This window comes from Natator depressus, chromosome 1, assembly GCF_965152275.1.
Source record: "Natator depressus isolate rNatDep1 chromosome 1, rNatDep2.hap1, whole genome shotgun sequence".
In the NCBI taxonomy this organism is placed as follows: domain Eukaryota; kingdom Metazoa; phylum Chordata; order Testudines; family Cheloniidae; genus Natator; species Natator depressus.
In genome coordinates, this window is record NC_134234.1 from 182,072,340 (window position 1) to 182,096,858 (window position 24,519).

Here is a 24,519-nt window from a genome sequence, read left to right on the forward strand (position 1 = left end):
CCTATGGCCAGCTAAGCCAACTTCCAGGCAGCTTCACGCTAGCAGAATAGTACACAGCTGCTCTATTGCGGCACAAGGCCCCTGACATAAAGAACTTAAAACAAAAGTGCTCAATCCTGCAAACTTTCACGTAAAGTAGTTCTGCAGTGGCTAAAGTAGATTGAAATCGGAAGGGGATCTGTCACTAGACCAGACAATGAGAAGAGAGACCAATGGACAAGCGCTGCTTACCCAAGCCAGGGAGAGGAGGTGGAGCTCCCCTCTCCTTTCAGCAGCTGTGCTCCCCGCTTCTCCAGTTACTTTGACCATGAGTAGTCACAGTGAGTTCATAAAGTTACTCACATGCATGAACCAGACTGTGTAAAATCTTACTCACGTGAGAAGTCCTTACTCATTTTAGTAGTGCAGCTGGAATGAGTAAGAACCTACTTAAGTTACTGTTGTATCAACCAGGCAAGGTACTAACAAGCTTCAACAGAACTTTATTTTCAAAGTGAAAACCTCTTTACCAAGCTGCTGCTTCACCCTCTGTAGCTTTCTCCCAGCCTCTCAACTCCTCCCCCCTCCTTCCTGTTTCCTGTCCTTTCAGACTCCCAACAGCCAGTGCTCCCAATTCTAACAATCACAAGCAACATCTAAACACCACAGTTACGTTTGCACAATGAAGCCCTAAATGTCCAGCAATATCTGCAAACAGCGTGGACTTACCAGATACCACATTGCACTTTACACTTGTGGGACCTTACCCCATTTCCCATTAAAAAATGAATTGGTGACTTAAGCTTTCCCCTTTCCACATAAATACCTGCAATCAGAACCTACTGCCTTTGTGTAAATAAATAGTAGTTTGTATATGTCGGGTTGTGTCCATATAGTTCATGTTATGTCAATAAATTTCACAGGCTAAAAACCAGTCCATTTTCACAGGCCAATAACTTGGCTAACAAAATCTACTGCATGCTGAAAAGTGAAGAACTGAATAAGATAGTCTGGCAGTGAACTACTTTTGGACATTTAAACAATATATTTGGCTCATTTTTAACTTAGGATAGCGAAGCAAGCTAAAAGTTCTAAAGATACTAGTTAAAGGTCCTGTAACTTAAAGTAACTTCTATGAAAGGAAGAGAATTATTTATTTCACACATCACTTCTGAAGTACAGCACCATGCCCACCCAAATTCTGAATAAATAAGAACTCCAACTTCTATTAGCATAACAAAATATGACAGCACTGATGGCTCATACTGGGGGCCTGATTCTGCTTCCTCTGGCCTCAGTGAGAAAGGACTGCAGGAGGAGATCTGAAATGTTTTATGATCAGAAACAAACAGAAATTCCATTTAAAAATATTATGCAAAGGATTAAAACTTCACAGAATGTATGTATGCATTTCTATACACACATACACAAATTTGTTTTTCAGATTTCCAATTTATAAACTCCACAACTGTATTTCAATAGTACAGATAAATGAACTGAAATTCCTCTCACTGAGTTTTCATAGAGAGGGTCATCACTGGCCACGGGTGCAATTAAAAAGTTACACAAGGTTTAGGCTCCAGTTCAACAAAGGACGTAAGCATGTGTTGAAGTTCATCTCTCTTCAGCAAAATACTTTAAAAAGTTAAAGTTTGTGGGACGTAAGCATATGCTTTAGTGCTTTGTTGAATAGGGATAAAATTAAGCATTTGGGTAAGTGGTTTGCTGAACTGGGGTCTTAGAGTGTGGATATTTTAATGTCCCTACAGTTTGTCCCTTTCACAATAACAGCTTTGTTTGATTCATGAAACCAACCACTGGAAAAAAAGTACTAATAATGTAATATATTTAAATAAATGGTAGCAATTTTGTGAAACAGTTGAAGAAACCAGAATGTACATAAAAATATAAATTAAAAACTGAAAAAGTGTACATAACAGCCAGTGATGAAATATATAAATTACAGTGGCATTGGCAGTGACTCCATAGTCAGAGGTGCATTTAAATTTGCACTTATAGCAGGACATCATCATCATCTACGTGCAGCCATCAGGGAAGCTGGTCACACAACATGGACTCAAGTGCCAGCAAGGGGCAAATGACACACAGTTCTATCTGTCTTTCACCATAAACAACTACACCACTCTCACCACAATCACTCAGTTTTTGGATAAGATCAGCTAATGAATGAAGAGCAGCTGGTTGAAGCTCAGCTTGAGCAAGACAGAGGTGATGCTGGTGGACAGAGGCAAGCATTGTGAAGTTTGCAGCCATCGTGCAATCTCTTTTAGGGGAAGATGACCCCATAATTTGTCAATTCAGTTGGAACTGAATAGGAATGCTTCTGGATTTCTTGCTGACACTAAGATCTCACATATTAGCATTCATGAGTAACATTTTCTATCATCTCTGGTTTGCTAAAACACTTGGTCCTGTCCTGGCAAATAACGACCTGGCCTCAGTTATATGCATCTTCATCTCCCTCTGTCTGGACTACAACACTGCAATATACTTGAGCATTAAGCCACCAGCATGTAGGAAACTCCAACTAGTACAGAATGTTACAGTGTCTCCCCATAGCAACACAAATGACCATGAATGTGTAAAACCTGTCCCCCACTCCCCACACTGGCTTTCAATAGATTATCAAGTACAACTTCGAGGAGTCAGTCCTTTTCAACAAGGACTTAATGGCCCAGGCCCAGCATAACAACAAGATCATCAGAAGCCCCGGGATGAAGACCATGGTCAACATCTCTGCTTCTCTGGCACAATGAAATTTTCTACCACAAGGGTAAAGCTTGTCTGTGCAGGAGACAGAGCCTTTTTAGGGGCTGGAATGAACTCCCACAAGAACTAAAACCATCATAAACTTCACCCCCTTCCACTCCCAGTGTAAAATGCCCTACTTTGGCCTGCCTTCGCTCGTATAAACACATAGTAGCACATACATTTAAAAACAGCAAACTAAATCCTATCAAAACATTAAACAGTCACATTCTCCACAAGCTCACTCCAAACTGCACATGCACATTTGCAGAACATCCTGCACACAAGCCACTTTTGTAAGTTAAAATCTAACATACAGAATTATTCCCTTTACCTTACTTGGCAACTGAACTTTATCAAGATTAGATGACGGATCTGCTCCATTATGTCAGGTACTCCCATTTTCCACCACTACCAGCTTGGAATCCTGAACAGAATAATTTTTTTTAATCAAAACCAGACTATTTTGAAAAGTATTGTTTCCATTTTTCATTAAAAAATGGTTTCCACTGAAATTTTCTAAACTGCTATATAATGACTTTCATTTAACGGAAGTTTGGGAAATATAAGTTACTTGGGATAATGTGGATTGTGTTCCTCTCGGTCCTTAATGGCCTGGACCCAAAATGTAACTAAAAGATCAGCTAAAGCTCTGGGATAGGGACTGTGGTCAACAACTATGCTCCTCTGTCACAATCTATCATAAGCCTGTCTGGGCAGAAGACAGTTTTCTCAGGGGAAACAAGACTGGAACAAATGCCCACAGGAACTGACAACCATCAGAGACTTCACCACCTTCCACCCCAGTGCAAGTCACACTTCTTCTTGTCTCCTCTAGCATAAATATATAGCAGCATGTACATTTAAAAACAAAACCCTACCCAAACAAAACACTACACTGCACACACAATTCTTCTGAGGCAAGGGAGAGGGAAAGAACAAACCACACATAGGACAGATGTTAGTCAATTAGCTTAATGCACTGCTAGAAGATGCTCAGATAACACAGTGATGAGGGAAGTATTAAAACCTTCATAGATAGAATGCATACATAGAAAGTGTGTGAATATGTGTGTATTATATATAAACATACACACATTACACACAAAAACATCTAGGAAAAGGCTTGAAAATAGAGGCTATGTGAAGTAAACTGAGAAATAAACAGAAAATTGAACGTAACTGTCAATTATTTTTCTCCTAGTGACTGAACAATAAAGGAGTTATAAAAAACTGATTTAAGATCTCTGCCTTTTGTGTACAGAAGTGGCTGGCAGCACTCACTATGTCTTCTGTGTGCGCTCAATAGGTTTTATGACATTGTTTCTTTTGTATGAAAAAAATAGCATAAAAATGAATTGTGTGACACAAAGAACCTAATTATGAAAACTGGTGTATACACACACACACACACACACACAGAAAAACTTCATAACTGTTCAGTTTCCATAATATCAGCAAGAATTTATGCAATACACTGGTCAAAAGAAAGTGACCTTAGTTTCAGCAAACATTTTATGTGTATATTCAGATTACAGGGGACTTGACGAACCACATCCCTGGTAGAGGACTCAGCTTTCTAAATCTCCATGTGCAGCTCCCATTCAGTTTAACAAGCGTTTTTCCCATACAGGGCTTGCAGGATAGGGTCCAGGGAGCTTTTTGGAGTACATGGTTTTCACTGATGGCCTCTTCAGATAAGGCTGAGATGGAATGAAATAATTCAGCAATATTGCAATGTTCAAACCCAATCAGATGTCAACCAACTTCATTATGTGCGCTTTCATCATCTTATATTTTAAATAAATCTCAGCTCAACACTGCAGTTTTACGTTACAACATGAAATATTGCTAAGACAGGAGCAAGGAATTCCACTACTGTGTCAATAAAATAAGCCTCAATACACTCCTTTGATGCAAGGAAATATTGTGAACTCCATTTCACAGATAGGTTCAGTGATTCAGCCCAAGGTTCACAAAGCAAGAAATTGACAGAGTCCGGATCCTCTAACTCTTTCATTCTAACCACTGCATCATCCCTCCCATTTAGCTAGCACAGTGTGTACTTGAACTAAGATATCCAACCATCTGTCTCTCTGGGCTTGTTAGCAGCCAATTAGTCAAACCAAGGTGTGAATCTACAGTGCACTAGCTTGCTGCACACTAACTTGCCGTTTGGACCTTCCTACAGTGCAGTAAAGTTCTGTAGTGTGCTTTGACATACTTCTATATGGAAGCGTCAAGTATACCAAGAAACTTTTAGTGCACTGTAGCAGGGTCCACATGTTAGTGAATTGCAAGCTAGTAGCACTGTAGAGTGACACCCTGGTTTGCCACGCATTAACTCACCATGTAGACAAGCCTTCTGTCATAATGCATGGACTCAGTCCTATTAAAGAAAAGAGCTACAAACTACAGACACAAATAAACCAACTTCCACACGGCCTAAATTCCAGTTTTTAATCTGATTCATGGGGACCAAACTATCTGTAGCTATGCAGAACACAGAGACATCTGGTGGCTGAATAATATGCTACAAGTAAACATATCATTGCACCCTTATACCTCAGCGTTTCCCAAACTGTGTTCCGTGGAACACTGGTGTTCCGCACAGTGTGAATAGGTGTTCTGTGAAAGAATCGTAATTAAAAAAAAGGGTCTTGCACTTGATTTTTGTACTACTTTATACGTGCTTTCCAGTTAGAAATTTGTTAGTTCAAGTTATTTTAAATTTGTATTTTTGCTTTGTTTTATAAAATAAAATATATTTGAGCATAAATAACGCAATTTCAGGGTAGCAGCCGTGATAGTCTGTATCCGCAAAGAGAACAGGAGTATTTGTGGCACCTTAGAGACTAACAAATTTATTTGAGCATAAGCTTTCGTGAGCTACAGCTCCTTTTCTTTTTACTGTATTCACGGGGCAGCTAGAGGAGGGAGCGGGCACCAAGCTATAAAGGGAATTGACCTGAGCTTCCAAAGAGAACTAATTTGGCTGCTCTCAAAGCTCATCCTTGGCCATTTCAATATAGCATCTGGTGAAGGAGAGATGGATTCACTTCCCCATAGACTTTTACAGGGCAGCTCCAAGTCTTGGTGACAAGGTATGTGTGACAGTTTTTGAGGTACCTAAGACTCTGATTCACCTTGTTACCCCTGCCTCCAGCTAGAATGAGTCTTCCTTGGGTAGCTGAGTGTCAGCTCTCAGATACTGTCAGACCTTCAGCCACTCAAGCACTCGCCTCTGGGCTTGTACCAATCTTAACTTCAAATTGCACATTAACAATAGATGCACCCTAAATCCCTGAATCCCTTTGAATCATTCCCCTGTGATATCCAGCCCCGACACTGGCTACTCACAGAAATTCCAGTTCTTCTGCACCCAAAGTGCAGCGTACCACAATTGACCAGTTTTACCTTAAAACTCTGCTCCTGTGAACCATACAGCACTTGAGAGTACTTATGTTAAAAAAAGGAGGTTTATGTAAGAAAGAATAAAGATGTAACTAGAAACAAGAGAGAGTGGTGGAAATAAGTGGTAACACCACAAAACAAAACATAAAATGTGAACCTGGGGCTACACGTATCAATAGTTACTTTCCCTAGCTAATAAAGTAGATTCCCCCCGCCAGTTCAGTCCATTGCAGAGCTAGCTGGTTTCTCAAGAACCAGCATCCAAGTGTTCATGAAAATACCCCCCTCCACCATTCCTCAGAAAATGGATGCAGAGTGCCTTTCCCTACAGTCTGTTCTACTGAAAACAGCCTTTTGTTTCCATTCACAGCCCAGAAGAGCCTCTGCCTCATAGAGTTTCTTTTCTACCCTTAAGTGGTTTGATTTGTTGTCATTATCTCGGATGATTTTCCATGGACAGTGGTAAGGGTAGACAATAGAACCATACGTTAATTTGCTGTCTGACTAGGCAGGGGTAACAACTCCCTGTTGCTTGAATGGGGAATCATTGAAGCACATTACTCCAGTGACTAACTTTTACTCCAAATCCCTAAAGCATCTTGTTAATATAAATACATTATTCCTTAAAGAAAGAAAGAAAAAAAAAATTTCAATATGATGCTTCATGATGGAATCCACATGGTTCATCAGCAGGGTTAGAACCAGATCCACCACACAGACCTCTGCCACTTAAGCTAATGGAGTAATTGATAGCAATAGCAGCTTGTCATCTTCTATGGGGACCAGTGCTAGAGGGGGAATGAGACATTCACTTTGCCAGTGGGTTTCACAGATATTTGCTGATGGCCAAGGAATGGTGCAAGTTAGGAACCCTAGGTTCAGTTCCAGGTTCTGGAGAGGAGTGTATTCTAATGGACACAGACTCTTCTGACTGTTCCTTCCCCAAATTTGATCGCTTCCGTCCCATCCTCTCCAACTTATCCCTGTTCTAGACTCGTCTCTATCCACCCCTCACGCCTTGTTTCAGTCCCAGTCTGCATTTGTCAGATTTCTCATTAGAGTTCTAGGTTTCTTACCCAGCCAGTTCTAATTCTCTCCTCCCAGCTCCTCGTCCTAGGCCAGGTCTAAACTACAGATTTATATTGGTATAACTACATTGTTCAGGGATGTCGGAAAATCCACATCCCCTGAGCGACACAGTTATACTGACCTAAACTCCTGGTGTAGACAGTGCTATGCTGAGAGGAGAACTTCTCCTGCTGACATACCCACCACCTCTCAGGGAGGTGGATTAAGTAAACCAACAGGAGCTCTCTTATCAGCATAGGAGTGTCTTCACTAAAGCGCTACAGTGGCACTGCTGTACCATTTGTGAAGACAAGCCGCTATTTTCCTTCCCTGGGCTCCTCATTTAATGTCAATCTCTCCCTCCATCCCTTCCCAAACTCTTGTCCTAGGCTCCTTGCCCAGTAAGTCTGTGTGTCCAGTTTTGGTCCCTTCCGCATTCAAATCAGATGGGTTCTCTATGCCGTCTGAATACCAGTAGAGTGGATCATTGAAAGCACAAGAGACATAGGCTCCCTGCTCTCAGTTCAGGTGCCTGGCCTAGAGCAGCCATGACAGGGAAACATCCAGTTTTACCCCTGTAGTCCTGGGCTGCAGCATGCTCAGTTGCTCTGTAAGGATGGTGTATATGCAGCCTAGTCAGCACTAGGAGCTGGGAGAGACTCAGTGAGAATGGACTCTTCAGAGATTTCAGTTGTTATGCTCTAGCAATGCACTGAGCATGTGTGAACTGTAATTTTTCAACTTGGTCAAAGTTGGGTAGATTTTCAGAAGGATGGCAAAAGGCACAGCCAAAGGCCGACTCCCTGCCGAATGTCAAGTTTTTGTTCCAAAGCACAAGGGCCTGAGAGCTGTTCAACAAAAAAGTCACCAGAACTTTAACAACATGGAGAAAACAACATATTCTTTTTCATAACGTTGTTCTTGCAAGTGGCTGAAATGGTTTGAAACAATTCAACCTGAGGCAGACACCAGGCATGCAAAATTTCAGCCCAAATGCTTAAAGTTTGACAATATGGAATCTTATAATGGGAATGTTGGGCAACTTTAAAACTAGACAGTCTCTCTGTCTCAAAATCTGCAGTGAATGGAATTTGCTGGAGTAAGGACTGTAAAAATTGGCCCTCTTTGGACACAGTAGATGCTGTATTCTGGGCTCTGTATTATGTCTTTGTAGGTTGTGTCCCTCTGTATTATATTGGCCATCTTTAGATTGCAATTAGACTGAGATTTTTTTAAGTTGCCTTATGGGATTTGAAAGGCAATTTCCTTTAATTTGAATGGGAATAGAACGTCCAGCTCTTTTAGGCACCATTGAAAATATCAGCATTATTGTAAAATTTTGAAAATTACAATAAATAAAATCCGGGCCCTTATAACTTGCGTAAAAATATAAGCTTAGCTGCCTATCTATTTAAATATTTTAAGACTTTCACATGATACAAAAGCTAAGAAAATAAATAAAAATAAGGCAAACTAATGCTATAACTAAAACATCCTGAAGCAAGTCCAAACAAAATAAATATATTACAAAAGAAATTACAGTCCGATTTCTGGGGTTCATTTGTAATTTGTCTTCTGTGAGAGAGCTGAAGAGAAATAAAATAAAATCTTTTCAGTGAACTGCTATGTTTGTACCAGCAGGTGGCATCACCAAACAACTAGTTCCAGCAAAACAAAATATTTAAAGTTCTGAATGGCTACAAATCTAACAATATTTATGGTTTCACATTCAGAAATATAGAAACAAATATGATTATGTCACCTCATGATTATGCTTAGCTCATTCCTCTATTTTAGCTACTGTTTATTGTTCCCTATCCTAATCTTGCTTCCTAAAAGACAGTCAGGAGACTAGCAAGAACCTAATCTATTTCTGGTCTTAAAACAGTGGTTCTCAAACCTATTTACCATTGTGGGCCGCACCCAATACTATCTGTGTGGCCCTGAGGATGTCACATGGGCCACAGCTCTGTGCTGATTGGGCAGCAAGAGGCCCGCAGGCCACAGGTTAAGAACCACTGGGTTAGAGATATATGACGGGGTCAGTATTCATTGCCAGCAGTGGCCACTGTAAAAACTTTCATCACAACAGGTCCACGCCACCCCAAAAGACATAGGTACATGCCCCAATGTTGTCTCAAACAGAATAACTAATATAAAAGCAGGACAATAACGCATTAAGGGCCTGATCCAAAGCTCGCTGAAGTCATTGGAAAGACTCTCACTGATATCACTGTATTGCATCAAGCCCCATGTACAGTACTGAGTATGGCTGGAGACATCCTCAGAAGAGACTTTTGGAGGGGGAAGATCTGTGAGTTGGTTTTTTAACAAAGAGTAGTGAAAAGATATCAGAGTGCATGTAGGCCAAAGCAATTTGTTTGCAAACAGCTGTCTCAAATCAATGCTGGCAGTCTGGGGTAGATTTCCTATTTTAATTAATGTAAAAGATAATTAATTAATGTAATGTATTAAGAAAAAATAGCAATAGTGGTATGTGTAGTCAAAGAATGGCTTATTTTCTTATTTGTTTAGATTTTAATACCTAAAACAAGCCTATCCAAGACTCTAGGCACCCTAACGCACTATTAACCACAGAATTAAATCCCAGCAGCTTCTGTACCTCCTTTTCTCCTACCATTATTTGACTGTCTATATAGATAGTAAATTTTAGGGGGCAGGGACTGTCTCTTGCTCTGTGTTTGTGCAGCACCCAGCAAACGATGCAGCCCCAATTTCCGGTTGAAGCTCTAGGTGCTACCATAATACAAACGATAAAGGACATGCTGACGTTCAGATTAGAAAAGAGCTGTAGCTGTGACCCTGACAATCTCGTTGCTCCATTCCCACAGATTTGCCAATTTATGTTGAATGAGATAGAAATGGTCATAATTAAGTTTTGTATTGCACATAATTTTCTATCTTAGTAATTTACTCTTCCTCACAGTAGGCAAAATTCACCCGCTGTCCATTAGGGCCCAACTCTGTGAGGTACCAGATGACTTCAAGCTACAACTGAAATCAATGGCAGCTGAGAGTGCTCTGCATTCTTCAGGATTGGTCCTTAAATATTTGGAAAACCATCCAGATTTTAATGGGGACCTTGGAAAGACTAGTTAATTCAGAGCTATTATTCCACTTCACTACCCAACCCACACATACCAAGTACTTTTGGCAAAAAGAATCAAAAAATATTTATGAACTAATTCTATCCGCTTTGCTGAAGTAATCAGCTTGATTGATTGTACTTTGCTTTTATAGATAATGACTTTCACTGGATGTAAATTATTTAGATAACTAACCTCAAGAGGTACTAATATAATTAAACAATTTTTTTGTTTGTTTGTTTCAATTCCATACTTCATACAAACCAATAAGCATCTCCTGTTTTCCACACAAACTAATTGGGGACACTTATATTTTAAACCAGTACATAACAGCAATCGAGTTGTTTAAAAAAAATCCTCATGAACCCTTGATTTCTCTAGTATTTTAAAACAGATTATTAATAGGATCACAGAGTTTAAGGCCGGGGGGGGGGGGCGCCACCAGATGGTCTAGTCGGATCTCCTGTATCTCACAGGCCACCACCCAGCATCCACACACTAAACCCAACCACCAAAATTAGACCAAAGTCTTACAGCCCACAGGAGAATAGACTATTATGTGCCACAGGCAGAAAATAGGAGAGGGACCAAGATGCACCAGTGCCAGATGCCCCTGCAGTGGTAGGGAAAGGATTAAGCGAGACACACCCAGATAATCCTGGCAAGTGACCTGCACATGCTGCAGAGGAAGGTGAAAAAAACCTGCAATCTGACCTGGAGGAAAATTCCTTCCTGACCCCACATGTGGTGAACAGTTCGACCCTGAGCATGTGAGAAAGAACCACCCAGCCACACACCTGAAAGAGAGAGAATGTTTGGTGCCACCTCAGAGCCCTGGGCCTCCATGTCCTATCTCTCATCTCCAGTCATGGCCATCCCTGATGCTTCAGACTAAGATTATTTAAAAAATAAAATAAAATAAAAAAACAGAATATGTCAGAAGGAAAAAATAAAATGCCTTCCTGACCCCTGAAGTTGGCTGACTGAAACCCTGCAGCATGAGTTTTTAAGACATAAGTCAGAAGCGAGCCACAGGAGCTGCTAAGCCCCACCTCCTACCATACCAACAATCCCATCATACAATTGCATTCATAAATTTGTCCAGCTCTCTTAAAACTAATTAAGTTGTTTGGCCCCATAACTCCTATTGAGAGGCTGTTCCCGAACCTCACTCCTCTGATGACTCATAGCCTTTAAGGACAGAAGGGACTATCATGATCTAGTCTGACCTCCTGCATATTGCAGGCCACAGAACCTCACCCACCCACTCCAGTAATAGACGCCTAAGGGCATGATCTTGCACTTTGTACTATTGAATTTCAACCTATTTCTGTCACTCTAGTCTTCAAGTTCATCCAGATCTTCCTGTATAACATTTCAATCCTCCTCTGTACTGACAATGCTTCCCAACTTTCTATCATCAGCACATTTCACTAGCACACTCCTGCTTTTTCTGACAAGGTCATTAATGCAAATATGGAATAAAATTGCTGACAAGACTGATCGTTGAGGAACTTTACTAGTAACCTCCCTTCAGTCCAATAATTCACCTTTCAGCACAACCCATTGCCTTCTAATGCTGGGAATTGAGATTTAGACACCTGACTCCATCTATGGGAATCATGCAGTTAAATTCTGGTTCATTGCTTTGAAAACATACTTTGTGTATTTTATCAAATCAGTAGTAGATCTACTCTTGCACATTATGTCACTATTATCCACATATCTGTAACAGACAGCCAGACAAAGAGGCACTGATAGAGTTAGAAAGCAGATCTGTTAAAGATACAGAGGCTTCCGTTCATTTCTACCAACTCCATTCCTGCTTCTTATAATTAAAGTAATGATTGATCTAGGTAACTGTGTTTCCACTTGTGGGATAAAAAAAACATTTAAAGCTTGACCTGATAAATGAAAACATAAGGGACACAAGCTATTGCAAAAAGATCTATTTAAATCACAGAACCATACTAAATAAGCACCACAAATTGCTAAGTCCTTCAAGGAGGTAAAGACACAAGAGACATTTCTTTGTCTGTCATTTAGCATAGGCCAAATCCTGCTCCCCTGCAATGCAGGAAAGTTACAGATGGGGAAACTGAGGCACACACCCACAAAGGGACTTAGGCATTGTGATGCTGAGCATTACAGTATCTATCTTTTTGGGGCATGGAAAATCACGGGAACAACACTGATTCACAAAGCCTTAGTTAGGTGCCTAGGCTCCCTAAACAATGAATGGGAAGAGATAATTGCCTCAGAATGTGATCCACAAAAGAAAACACGCTAAAGCTGGAGGCCACCTAAACTAGCCCATGGGAGATGCCAATGACAGGGGTGTGTGCTAAGCCCACTCCTCTCACAAAATAGGCCTTAAAATTGGGCCATAGCGAGGTGCCTATCTTGCTAGCAATCTACAACTGGAAACCCCTCTTATGAAATCTATCTTAGGCTCCGAAGGGTAGGTTTACACTGCACTAACATACCTATGGCTGGCCTGCGTCAGCTGACTCAGGCTGTGGGACTATCAAATTGCAGTGTAAATCTTCAGGCTTGGGCTGGAGCCCAGTTTCTGAAAGCCCTCTGCTGTGAGGTGATTTTGAGATAGCTACAGGCAGTGAGGTACTAGCAACATTGGGCCTGAAGAAGGTGAACAAACTCCATCTTCCCTGAGGAAATGAATCTAAACTCATTGTGTTTCCAGCCCCTGTGTGGGAACACACACCCAGGAGACCATTTGGTCCTGTTTCATGTCATGCAAAAGCTTAATTTACATTGATAAAAGTTGTGGTTTTTTTTTACACTGAATAGCAACAAGAAGTACACATAATTGGAACTCAGTTTCCTGCCATCAGTGTATAGTAGATCCAAAACCCAGCAAGGAGAGCGGGAAAGAACTAACCACAGAAATAGAGTCTGAGCTTGCTTTCACTGTCTTTACACTGGTGTAACTCCTCCCCAATCCACTGATTTAAATGGAATTACTCCCAATTTACAGCAGTATAAATTAGAATAGAATCAGGCATATTGCCTTTCAACTTATAAAAATCTCTTCTCTTCTTCAATGAATATTAACAAATCTTGGACTTTTCTGTCACTTTTACCTTTCGCAATAGATGAAAGGAAAATGTACCTGTTTCTTTTTAGTTGTTTGCAATGTTGTAGCCCTGTTGGTCCCAGGACATGACACACACAAGGTGGATGAGGTAATCTCTCTCATGGATCAACTTCTGTTGGTGAAACAGACAAGCTTTCGAGCTCCACAGAGCCCTCAGACCGGAAGAAGAGCTCTGTGAAGCTCAGAAGCTTGTCTTTCTCACCAACAGAAGTACATCCAATGAAAGATATTACCTCACCTACTTTAGCTCCTTTTTCAGCTGGACATTTGAAGCATAAGATTTTGTTTCAAATGTCTATTTTATGAGTACAATGTTCACTGCTTAAAGAAAAATTAAAACTGATCTTTGATGAAGTTTCTAACACCTTTCAACATTTTTAAAGTAACTTTGAGTTTAACAAAGAAAAACAGTCTCTCCACCATCCCCCCCTCCCGATTTCATCTTCCAAGTCTAGATTTTTTTTATTTTGCCCTTTCAGGTTTCTAGGTGTAAACATGTAGATCTGTGAATTCATTTACCACAATTATTCCAGTTTTTAAAAAACAGCAGCATAAGGCCAGATCCTGCTACTTTATTCATATTAAGTACTCCCTTACTGCCCAAGCAGTCTCATTGAAATGAATTGAACTACTTGAGGAATATGGTACTACTCAGCCTGAGTTAGTGTAGCAGAATCTGTTCCTTAGATGCGTCTGCTGAGATTTTTATATGTCCCCTATTCCCTTCCTTTCCTGTATTGTGTGTGTCTTGATCAAATATCTGCTGGCAATAAGCCACCACCTGGACTCAGCCCAAAGGACTCTGTTTCACATTTTTTTGCACCACCAACCTAGTGCTCAAAGATTCTGAGACCTCACAACAATTAAACAGCCCCTTATCCTGAGCCGAAATCAGCTGGCAAGCCCCAGATATCTAATCATAGCGTAGACATACCCTAAGAGGCTTATTGCACCACTGCCCCTGCCCTGCAACAGGAGACTCAGAAGCCCCCTCACTAGGGCTCGCCAGAAAACAATCATTCCATTTCATGAAAAATTTCAAAGTATCCAAATTTGTTCTGCCCTGGAATGAAAACAAGACCTTGCTACATTTTTCATGAAAAACACTAGACTCACACACCTAGAAATAGCCTGCTGTTAGGGAACTCACCTGGGACATGGTAGGTTCATATCCTTGCTTTGTCTGATTCAGAGCAGGAACTCTTCAGGTAGCCAATAAATCTGCAAAAAAACAGAGAAAGATACCACTGTATCTGTAGGGAGGCAGAGAGGGCAAAGGCCTGAAGGGAAAGGTTATTGAGGGTTAGATACAGGGATTTAAAATTCAATACCCCCCACTCAATACTTTGGGGGGGGGGGAGAAGGAACAGCTTTTCTGATTTTAATCAACATTTTTTGAAAATGTTTAATGTTGTGGATGGAGAAAATAGCCTGACAAATTTCAAGTGGCTTATTTTGGGTTCTTCAAATTAGGGAATGGGAAAATTAGCCTCATGAACAGAAGGCCTGCTCCACCCTTAAGTGTGAGTAGATGATGTGCCTCTCCACAATGAATCTGAACATAAGTCTCACTGCCCTCTGCCTGTATTTTAATATGGGAGGTAATACACTACCCAGAATGCACCTGGGACCAAATAATGGTGGTGTAACTCCTGCAGGAGCTATCCTGCCACAGAGGAGGACAGGCTGTGGCACAGTAGCCACTCGTGGGATCTGGCTCCTCTCTTCCCTCTTTCTCTGTGAATCCTCCAGATCTGTAGGGCTGGGAGGAGGGATCGGCTTAAAAAATTGACATCCTTCTGTCTCTTTCCATCAGTGATACAGTTCTCCTAGCCCTCTCTGGCTGGGTTTCCTGTGGGAAAGTCCATGTAGGCTTATGGGTTTGTTCCTTTTATTTCCTTCCATTTTGAACATGAAAATCATCTTATATATATTTTACAGATATCGTAAGGTAAAAACAATGGTACAAAGAAGAGATCATTAAATAAGGCAGAAGAGCTCAGAAGGGCATGTTTTTAAGCAATCCTACAAGGTCTTCCTGGGAATATTGCCTACAAAAGAGCAGCTGTTTTGATTGGGAACATCCAGTCATGCTCCATTTGAGGATTGTTTTTCTTCTTTATTTTTCTCTCTCTTTAGTAACACTTCCACTAAACTGTGTATCCCCCTGTTCCTAGGCATCCAATATGGAAACGTCTTGCATTTCTCTTTCTGTAAAATATACAAACTTACTTAACACTCTAAAATTAGAAGAGGCCTGCAGAATTGAGAAAAGTGAAAATGTTAAAGTAGGCGCAAAATGAAAAATCTACAGGTTTCTCTTTAATTATCTGCTGCTTTCAACAGGTTTTGGATCACATCTTTCATTATTTTCTGATGAGGAAACACTCACTTTGCTCAGGTTTCAGAGTAGCAGCCACATTAGTCTGTATCCGCAAAAAGAACAGGAGTACTTGTGGCACCTTAGAGACTAAGAAATTTATTTGAGCATAAACTTTCATGAGCTAGCTCACGAAAGCTTATGCTCAAATAAATTTGTTAGTCTCTAAGGTGCCACAAGTACTCCTGTTCTTTTTGCTCAGTCATCATGTCCCACTGCCTAGGAATATCTAAGTTGTCTCCGAATGTTAACTGTTGGGGATAGAAGAAAGTCAAATATAATTAACTTTCACAATGACTTTTAGTCATAGTAAAATAGTTTTTAATTTTCTTTTTCTTGTCTCTTCACTTTCAGCTGTGCATATACTGGTCACAGATTTAGATAAAGGGCCTGCTCCAGAACCCACTGAGGTCAGGGGGAAGTTTTTCAATTGACTTCATAGTGAGCAGACTAAAGCCAAGTGGAGTCAATAGAAGTCTTTCCAAAGCCAATTGTATTCAGTGGATCAAGCCTATAGTAAGCACAAGAATACAGAGACAGAAAGAAAGATTTACATGTTGGAGGTATGTGGCTTCTCTTCTCCAGATTGATTATTCTTAAGAATGAAGGGGTTCCCTCTAGAAAGTAGACATGATTTCCCCCAGCTTATATTACATTTGCTTTTAACTTTCCTTCTGGCTTTCCCTACACACTGTTATTTCACTTTAATTATTTCAGTTCATTAGAACTGCTTAGTTCACTGTCCAAATTGACTGTTAGGTGCTTTTTGCCATTGTATCTACTTATAAGTATTACTTAGAGGTACTTGCTTATTGTAATTGAGTGACACTGAAAATGCTCACTCCTGGAATGACATCTCATCCAGAAATAAAGTGCAGCAAAACCCTTGCTGTCAGAATTTACATACTCCAAGAAAATTAGAATTGAGTGATTGATGCACCCAAAATTACCTCAAATGTTCTCTCACGTGTCCTCATTATTTTGTAATCTACTGTCTTATGCACAATTGCATCTGTAAGTATATGATCCATTCTCTCACTGCTGATATTTTATCTGACATTTGATTATCCTTTAACAAAAAGTAATGCCCTGTGGTTTTTCTCTTTGGATGTCTTTCTAAGATACCATAGGCAGACATTTCTAATGACACATCAGTCAGGTCTAAGGTTCAGTATGCTGGTATCTGTATTTTGAAGTCATTTTAGCAGATTCCACATTGGCTAGATGGTGGCATGTTTGAAGAAGTTACAAACAGAGCAACAGTGACTCATAACCACTTCTTATGCTCACTTCCAGCACCTAGCACAGACTCAAAACACTCAAATGAGCTGAACAAATGCAAGAGAAGAGCCGATGCCACACAGCACACTCACTCCCTCCTAAGCCTCAGTGCCTCAGCGTAAGGATCTGGGGACTAGAATCCAGGTCTGCACAGCCTGGGACAGCTGATATTTCCACAGTGCTACCAGGAGAACATGCAGAAGTACAGCCAGGGAGCACGGCGGAGAGTGGGTGCTGCAGGAAATACCGCCCAAGAGGCCCAGAGTGACAGCACCCTGTGGCTCTCTGATTGGCCAAACAACCCTGCTTAACTCCAAGGGTTGCACCATAAAATTGTCTGGGCAACCATGCAGATTTCAGCCTGCTGCAATGCCAGACTTGGCTTGATCTACTGACCCCAGCCTGCTTCTGACCCTGATTCTTGCCTCCTGATTCTAGCCTGGTGCTACCTCTGATCTCCAGTCTCCAACCCCAGCCTGACTCTGACTCTTGCTTATGGGATCTGGCTCTTGTGATTCCTCCAACTCCTGCTTGGCATCTACCATCCCTGGTGTGCAGACCTCAGTCCAACTATTACTGCTAGGCCAGACCACTTACGCCCTGATCCCTTACACTCAGACAGTCCTTACATGTACATACATTTATGATTTCAGGGAGCATAGCCAGCTAGATAAGGCAGAGAGGGGAAGATGTTATTTTATGTGGCAAATCCCCCTCCCCCAACAAATCTGCACCATTTCTGGTAAGTTTAATCTTCAGTGGGTATATCCTTGCAACATTAACTTCCATTCTGCACCTTCTAACTCACTCTGAGGGGTATGGTAGTCGGCAGGTGTGGACTGGTAACCATTACCACTGTGTTGCTAGGAAGGAGGGAGAAGCATAGGCAGTGTACAGATGCACAGAGATTGACAATGTTGGGCTTCCCATGGTTCCTCACAAGGAAGGCCTTTCCTCTTACTTCTTCCCACTGGCAATGATCTCTTCCTGCAAGGGGATAAGTCAGGCTTTCTTGGAGCTGAAACTTGTCAAGCTCTGATATTACTTTTTTCTTTCTATGCAAATTTTGTACCAGTGGCAATTCTATGTGGGCCTTCACCGTGAACAATTAATTTTAAAATGCCTACTGTGTACTTGAAGTCCACGTATGAAACTTTATTTGTTGTGCTTACACCGTGAAAAATGTTACAATAAAAGTTCACAAACTACTGATAACACTCGGCCCTAAGAGAACAGAGACTCTAGGAATGTTTCCCAAATCTTGGTGGATTACCAAAATACTTAGCTAACGAAGTAGAAAATAATTAGCGCTTCAGGCAGCTGCTCTAGCTTGTAGTTGTTCTAACCAAGCTGCACCCCCACCCCCACCCCCGCAAACTCACACTGAACAGAAAACGAATACATGAATCAAGCCACAATAAGCTGACAAATAATTAGGTCTCTCACTGGTGGGAGCTGAGGAAATGGAATGGGAGAGGGATATTGGAGACATGCCAATTACGCATATATATGGATCAAGGGCCATCTAGCGGACACAAGGAATGGCTAATTGTGGGATGTGGGGCATATGATTGCAGCGTGCACCTTACTGCTGCTCCAGAAAGTAGCAATGTGCATGCTGGGTGGTACACAACGAGCTTCAGCACGTGTGCTAGCTAGGCAGCAATGAGAGCTGCAGCATTTGTGCTAACTGAGCAGCAGCACATGCCTCTTAGCTAGGAGATCATAACTTCTTAGCTTGGATGGCTGGACAGATCTTTCTGTCAACACTTCTGAGTACTAGGTAGAAATCCTGCCCTAATGCTATGAGAAAATGGGGAGAGGCTTCCAACCTAGCGCACCAGCACAGTTATGAATCCCACTCTGCTGCTAACACTGAAGGACACTCAGAGGGGTTTTTGGTTGCGGCCTGCATCACAGACAAGTCGCCAGGGACAAGAAACAGAGCTGACAGACAGAGAGTGAGGCACAGGGTGTCCTCAAAGATGCCTCTGGCATTCCACTGATCCTGGGGGGAACCAGGGGCCTTGGGGAAGGCAGGCAGCTGGCAAACCCTGTCCCCTGGCTGAACGAACAGGGGAGTTCCATGAGAGGATCCACATGGAGTATTCCTTCCCCCTTCACTGTCTGTCACTGGTTTCACCACTGGAGGGAGGAAGCAATCCAGCTCTCAGTCTTTACTCCATCTTTACTGATGCAAATCTCCCACTGCAGTCCACAAATATTTTTCTTCAGACTTCAGAATTTGGGCTTAAGAGAATTAATTCTGGTACAAAAAAACCCACTGACAAATATAAATGAAGCACTGATTAAAATTGACAGCTTGTTTTTCTTCCCTTAACATATTCCCTTAAAGCCCAAGTGGTTTCATTTCATTTCCTAATGGGCAGGTATCCAGATCACATACAAAACCCCCAACATGATTAGTGCTGGCATTCTCTCTGGCAGCCTCAGCAGAGACCCAAAAGATAAATAAGCATGCTGACTGTCCACCAAGGAGCTGTCAGTGGTCCTTTCACAGTCGGACAGGGGCATGTTAATGGGGAAAGGCTGATATATCACTGTCCATGCTTATCTAGTCTGTGGCTATTCAGAGGCTTTCAGGCTCCAAAGCTGCCAGCCCAGCACCTTTAACGTGCACTTAAAGGGAGGCAGTATGGTCCAGTGGACAGCACATTGTACTAGGAGTTAGGCATGGCCGTTATTGACCACAATGACTTACTGTGTGATCTTGGCCAAGTCACTTCACCTCTTTGTACCTCAGTTTCCCCATATGTAAAATAGAAATAATGATACTTAACCTTCCTTTGTAGAGTGCTTTAGGATCTCTAAATGAAAAGCTTTATGAGAGCTAATTGTTATTATTAAGGAAAGAAAAGGTTCAGCTTCTCCACTGATTTTCTGTAGGCTGGTTCCTCTTTTGTTGGATTATTTTCTTTAATAAGATTTTCTTTATTGATATTCATAAATAAAAATTACATGGCAAACAATAAAGGGAAAAGGGAGGAAACAAAACAAAAGCAACAAATGGATGCAAATACTGCAGTGCTCAAGGGTACTAAATTCTGAAAAGAGGAGCCTACGCAAAACAATTACAAGGAACATGATCTGAAAGTATCTCAGGAGATTGCAAAAAGGACCCCTCGAGCTCAGAACACAAGTCAACAGTAGCATCTGTAGTTTATGTTTTAGAAACTGAAAATTGTTCAAGGAAAACAGGATGAAATTTCTATTGGTGATTGGAATGATTTTTTAAATTGCTTCCAAAGGAGCAGAAAGAGGGTAAGGGATTAAAGGGAGAGTAATAGACACACAAACAGTAAATAGACACAATAGCACAAGAGCCATAAATATCAGGTGAAATGTTCAGAAGAGTCAGCAAGGTTGGAATGGCAGTTCCCGAGGAATGTTGTGCTCACGGGAGAGGATTTGTGCAGAGGGGGTGGGAGGCATGATTTTGAAAAGCTGTCAATCCAACTCCACTTGGAACTGAAGTTCCAATCCCATGATTCACAGAACATCTGTGAGTATAGGAAGCCCACTGCATGGCTCCCTGTGCCCTTCTCAGGAGCTATGCTGTGTTTTACCTACACAGTGAGAAGAAAGCACAGAAAAGGACTTCAGGCTAGCCTAACCAGCTTTACTGTTCAGATGGATTTCTGCTCAGAGACTGCTACAACGATTTCCACTATTTATGGATCCAGCCCAACAGTTTTATTCCTTAACTCTTTCATTGCCTATCCTCCATGGTAACTGCTGTGTAGCTTTAGTCCATTAAACAACATATCACACTCAAAAGGTTAACATTACTTGCCCAGAATTCGCTGCTGTTTCCCTTAGTTCAATCAAATAACTCTCTCATTTCAACTGGATGACAAACTTTACCACCATTATTTCTCTTAGTTCAATTGCTTACTTCTATAATGTCCTTTATCTGGAATATTTTGCTCATATTTTGCTCAGCACATTTTCCAAACTTTTTTCTAGTACTCACTATAAAGTTCTTTACAGATTTCAGAGTAGCAGCCGTGTTAGTCTGTATTCGCAAAAAGAACAGGAGTACTTGTGGCACCTTAGAGACTAACACATTTATTTGATCATAAGCTTTCGTGAGCTACAGCTCACTTCATCGGATGCATTCATCGATGCTGTAGCTGTAGCTCACGAAAGCTTATGCTTAAATAAATTTGTTAGTCTCTAAGGTGCCACAAGTACTCCTGTTCTTTACAGAGGCTCCTCTTCCCCATATTCTTTAATTCTGCAATACTAGATCATGCTTTTACAATTCTATCTACATTCATTTACTGATTGACAGAGAACAAACTCTTCCCTATTCCTTAGAATAAGGTCAATGTTTTGGGGAACTGAGAGGGGAAGGATTACTCTAGGAAATTTGTTGACTCCCTCCCCCGCACCCCCCAACCATTCTGATTACTAATACCTGAAAGTTCATCTACAATACCATACATCTGTCTCTTTCCTGCATCTTGTTCAATCTTACATAGATGTTCTTCATCTCTCAAAAAATGTGTATTTACAGAAGTCGATGGCCAGGAAAGCATTTTTCTGTAATGAGGTTTTTTCCCCTTGCTGCCACTTATGCCAGAGATATTGCTTTGTTTTCTGAAGTTCAGCATGCCCTTGTTAGAAAAATTATCTTCTGGTTTTTAGCCTTTATCTTGCTAAGCATCCATATTCTTGAAGGAACTGTTTATATTGAGAAACTCATCACGTAAAGAAACAACCTTGTGTTGATGATGGAGTTGTGCCATTCAACGTGCCAGCCTCTGTCTACACTGAGTGCCTTGTCATGTTTAGGATTGTGTTAGTTACCTTGATTCCTCAGGGTCATGTTCTAACATGGTGTCCTTTCCCAGAGCGGGGAAGCCCACAAAAGTCTGTAATGCTGGATGTTAGAATATGAGCTTGCAGCGCAAACAGCCTACACATCTAAACCAAAACAAACTATAGCCTTGGAATTAGCTCGGATTCTAACCAACACCACAGCTACATTAGTGACTGAATCAAGGTTAATTCCAAATATAAACAAAAAGCTTCAATCTTCCCATGCATGGAGTATTTAAAAAAAAAAAAGGTTTTAACAAATACAATGGCCTTCCCCTTTCCCAAGTATAACAACAATTCAGACTCAAACGAAAAAGCTCGCTCTCTCCTTGGGTACAAACAGCAGTGCAACATTCACCCTTTTCTTTAACCCACTCTCCTCAGGACTGGAGCACCCTACTTGCTTCCTTCTCATTTCAGCCCAGCAGCTTTCTAAATTGGCTACTAAGCCCATCTGCATATTCACCTTAGACCTTAATCCTTCACTTCCTTCTTTTACTCTCCTGCAGTTGCCAGGAAAACAGAGAGTTAGCCTGGATCCTCTCAGTTGCCTGGGTGACTCATGTGACTCAGATGATTTGTACACCCAGTGTCACACTGGTCTACTTTAGATGAATGTCTCAAAAACAGTCTAGTTCAGGGGTTCTCAACCTTTTTCTTGCTGAGGCAAGGGGGGGGAGGACTCAGGGCTCTGGGCCTGTCGGGGGGGACCCTTGGGCATAGGCATAGTTTGACTTCTATTGGGGGATGGGGGCAAGGGCTGGCGGGGCAAGGGCCAGCTCCGCTCAGCCAGGGAGGGAGCGCCAACAACCCCCGAATCACCTCAGGAGACCACCCAGCCTGTCTGGGTTGTGGGGGGACACCGCCAAAAATATAACTCAAAGGTGGGACTCAGCTCAAAAAGTTTGAAAACTGCTCAGGGTGCCTGCAGGGGGTAGCTAGGGGCTGTGTGCAGTGAGGGGAGTAGCTCAGTGTGCAGGCAGGGAGGTAGGTAGGGGCTGTGTAAGGGCAGGAGGGTAGCTAAGGGTGCAGGCAAGGGATAACTAGGCACTGTGTGCAGGCAGTGGGCAGCTAGGGGCTGTGTGCCAGGAGGAGTCCCCCTGCAGTGACTGCTCCCCAAGGGCTCTGCCAGTCCCAGAGCCAAGTCTCCCCACCCGGGCAGCTCTTACCAGCTGCGTGAGCAGTCAGAGGGGGCTGGGAGCTGAGGAGGTAAGGAGAGTGGCTGCCAGCTTCAGCCCCGTGTCCCAGACAGCTTCAGTCCCGCAGGGGGGCGCCAGGGTTCCTAGCTTCAGCCCCACAGGGGACACCGGGGCTTGCGGCACTTGATTTCAACTGCAGGGCCACGCAGACTCCCTGAAAGGGCTTGTGGATCCCCAGGGGGCTGCAGACCCCCAGCTGAGATGCGCTGCTCTAGTGTTCATATTGGAATGGAGGACCATTAATTTCTCCTGTTGTAACAGCCATTTGTCCATCTAGCTTGGGTTCCTACATATGACAGTGGCCAATACATAATGGTTCCAAGTAAGGCACTTCCCCCCAACTAGCAGTAACATGGTTGATTGTGCAATGTTGTAGATAGGATTCAGGAAAGAAAATGGGGAAGAAAAATTTCTTCCTACTGTGATAGATTTACAGCTTGTAGGATGAGATTTGATTACCCTTTCTATCACTGCTACCAAAGTCAAGAAATCCTTGTAAATGATCCCATTCTTTTAAAAATCTCTCCATGATATTGGATTCCGTCCTGTGGCAATGAACTGTAGAAGCCGACTATATGTTGCATGAAACACTATTATTTCTTTTCCTTTATTTGAAATGCGCAGCCCTTTCATATCACTGAGTCTCCTTATTCGGATGTTAGCTAACAGAGTAAACAGGAAGGACTAAACAGCCCCTACATAATTTTGATTACTTCAGTCAAAGTGCCTCTAACCATTCTCCCTTCTGGTCTAAAGAATGTAAGATCCCATCATATGTCAACACGCTTGTCACAGTCTCCACTTGTCACTCGTATGCAGTGAGTAGAAGAAAGTGCCATCATCCTCTGTTGGGGCCAGGAACTTACTTCCTTTAAATTATAATGAAATAAAAGGCAGACTGCAATATGTGATGTGTGACATCTGCTAGCTGTCTGTTAGCATTCACATGTTTTGACAGAAATAACTGACCAATTTATGGTAACTACATCTGAATACTGAGATATCTTCTCTGTTCCCTTGGTGTCAAGGATCAGAATGCCATTATTTTTCTCCTCCAACATATTTCTCATATCCTCAGACATCAAGTCAAAAGGGTCAGCATCTATGATAAAAATGACGTATGTGCAAGTGATACGTTTTCACAATAGCAGCAGCCTCACTTCTTTGTAAGTGCAGTTCATTCTCAAAACCTTTACATATTTACTGCTTGGAAACCTAGTGCTATTTAGTACAGAAGCACAGGTTTCCCTGCATTGATGACAGCACATGTTCTTCTCCTTAGCCTGGTCAATGGGAAAAAATCATTTCCCTCAACACTCTCAAAACATTTTTGATGAAGTCTGAACTTGCTCAGAAAAA

General features: G+C 41.8%; 1 protein-coding gene across 2 annotated transcripts in view; it reads right to left on the reverse strand.

Annotated features, from left to right (window-relative positions):
• POU1F1 (POU class 1 homeobox 1) overlaps nt 1-24,519 on the reverse strand; it is a 152,548-nt gene that overhangs the window by 38,490 nt on the left and 89,539 nt on the right. Inside the window, exon 3 of one of the 2 annotated variants that reach the window (XM_074971757.1) lies at nt 14,606-14,676. The exons of the other annotated variant lie outside the window; for it this stretch is intronic. The gene's annotated coding sequence lies outside the window, so the exon portion shown is untranslated. The remainder of the gene's footprint in view (nt 1-14,605; nt 14,677-24,519) is intronic. 2 annotated transcript variants of the gene reach the window in all.